We start from the raw sequence: 2,500 nt of genomic DNA, 5'->3' as shown, positions 1-2,500 counted from the left end.
TGCCCGCCGAGCCATTGTAGTAACGTCGGCGGATCGCTAGATGACATATTTACGGTTAGAACTAGGGCGGTATCTAATCGCCTTCGAACCTCTAACTTTCGTTCTTGATTGATGAAAACACCTTTGGCAAATGCTTTCGCTGATGTTCGTCTTGCGACGATCCAAGAATTTCACCTCTAACGTCGCAATACGAATGCCCCCAGTTATCCCTATTAATCATTACCTCGGAGTTCTGAAAACCAACAAAATAGAACCGAGATCATATTCTATTATTCCATGCACGAAATATTCAAGCGGCATTTTGAGCCCGCTTTGAGCACTCTAATTTGTTCAAAGTAAAATTGTCGGCCCATCTCGACACTCACTGAAGAGCACCGCGATAGGATTTTGATATTGAACCGGCGTTTTACCGCCGGCTCACCGACGATATGCTCCGCAGACGTGTCAGTATCACCGCGGATGCGATGCACCGACAGCGCGGCGCACAAATGCAACTACGAGCTTTTTAACCGCAACAATTTTAGTATACGCTATTGGAGCTGGAATTACCGCGGCTGCTGGCACCAGACTTGCCCTCCAATTGTTCCTCGTTAAAATATTTAAAGTGTACTCATTCCGATTACGAGGCCTCGTAAGAGTCCCGTATCGTTATTTTTCGTCACTACCTCCCCGTGCCGGGAGTGGGTAATTTGCGCGCCTGCTGCCTTCCTTGGATGTGGTAGCCGTTTCTCAGGCTCCCTCTCCGGAATCGAACCCTGATTCCCCGTTACCCGTGACAACCATGGTAGTCGCAGAAACTACCATCGAAAGTTGATAAGGCAGACATTTGAAAGATGCGTCGCCGGTACTGGACCATGCGATCGGCAAAAGTTATCCAGATTCATCAAAATTAACGACTTCGGACGCGAGGCCCTCCGTCGATTGGTTTTGATCTAATAAAAGCACTCATCCCATCACTGGTCAGAGCTCTGATTGCATGTATTAGCTCTAGAATTACCACAGTTATCCAAGTAACTGAGTAAGATCTAAGGAACCAAAACTGATATATTGAGCCATTCGCGGTATCGCCTTAATACGGCTTGCACTGAGACATGCATGGCTTAATCTTTGAGACAAGCATATAACTACTGGCAGGATCAACCAGGGAGCTGCTGCAAACAACGATTGTTGTCGCGCTCAGCGCGTCATGCGTCGCGATCTCCCCTTAGGGCGTCGCGACTATGACATCTTGAACATATCGTGAGATATCCGTTCGCGCACTGTATACTATATATCTCAAAGGCATACGGTGCGCGTTGAACGAATCATAAATCGGCGATGGGCCGATTGTATGTTATGAAAGTTCAGTAACGAGAGTCCCTTCGGGTAATAATAAAAATGATGACACGCAATAGAAGCGGTATCAACGTATTAATATCGGTACACGTCGTGATCACAAATCGGATCGACGCCCGGTGCTTGAGAGGAGCGTGAACGTCTCGCACGAGTGAAATGCGCGACGCGTTCCGGCTTGCGGGCCCTCACGTTAAAAATCTTAACAGAGGGAAACCGTCGAAGCCCAGTCGGCGTCTTGGTGCGCGCAAAAAATTTACACGATCGCTTTCAACGTGACGAGGATCGCCGCAGCGTATGATACTATAGAGAGAGTGAAGAGAGGAATTATGAGAAACGAAATCACAAAAAACCTTTCAAATCACCAAATCAAATATCATCCGCATAGGGAAACTCGAAAACGCTCGATCGACACAGCGCGGTGAGTCTGTCTCATTTTTTATATTGTAAAAAAAGAACATATAAAACAACGCGCGACACAAACACAGACACAGACACACCAGCTCTGCCCCGAGAGTACCAACAACCGTATTGTTATTATATCATCGTCGTTATCATCGCGCGCATTCACAAACTTACTCAAATATAAATATATATTAAATAAAATATGAATGACGATGACGACGACGAGAATAATAAAACAGCAGCAGTTGTTGTGGCTGGGGGTGGTGGTTGGTGTTGTGCGTTTTTGTATTTTTGTCGCGTGCGTTTTTCACTCTTTTTACAAGAAAAAACTTGAGCGGCGTTGAATTCGGCGTCGCGAACCGTTCGCTACGGACTCGACTCTCGACGCCGACTGCCGTATGTGTGGTGCACGCGAACGATATGAACGTGTAAACTCTCTGATATGTGAATAAAGTGATTTTGATTTGATTTTACTATTTATTAATAACATAATATTGAATATGCATTGCGGCTTCGAAGAAAAAATCGTTTTTTTTTTTTTTTTTTTTTTTTTACTTTATTAATAACGAGTACGATAATGATCAGTAATAAACGCGCGACACGTACATTTCATTTTCCCTCCGAAACCAAATAAAAAACCTCCAAAAAAAAATATATTTCAAATCAAATCAAAATTCTTATCATACATCAATCTTACTCACCCAAACTAAACATGCGTCTAAACGCAGCGCGAGACGAGCCAGCTACTTGATACTACCTAAGA

The 2,500-nt window shown here is 44.4% G+C and overlaps 1 non-coding gene across 1 annotated transcript in view; it reads right to left on the bottom strand.

Moving 5' to 3' along the window:
* LOC126977627 (small subunit ribosomal RNA) overlaps positions 1–1,147 on the bottom strand; it is a 1,905-nt gene extending 758 nt beyond the window's left edge. Inside the window, exon 1 of the ribosomal RNA XR_007732301.1 lies at positions 1–1,147. This exon is cut by the window's left edge and continues 758 nt beyond it. This is a non-coding gene — a ribosomal RNA (small subunit ribosomal RNA).
* Positions 1,148–2,500: the final 1,353 nt, after the last annotated feature.

Source organism: Leptidea sinapis, chromosome 45, assembly GCF_905404315.1.
Source record: "Leptidea sinapis chromosome 45, ilLepSina1.1, whole genome shotgun sequence".
In the NCBI taxonomy this organism is placed as follows: Eukaryota; Metazoa; Arthropoda; class Insecta; order Lepidoptera; family Pieridae; genus Leptidea; species Leptidea sinapis.
The sequence above is the reverse complement of the archived record's forward strand: the minus strand, read 5'-3'. Positions and strand labels throughout refer to the sequence as shown.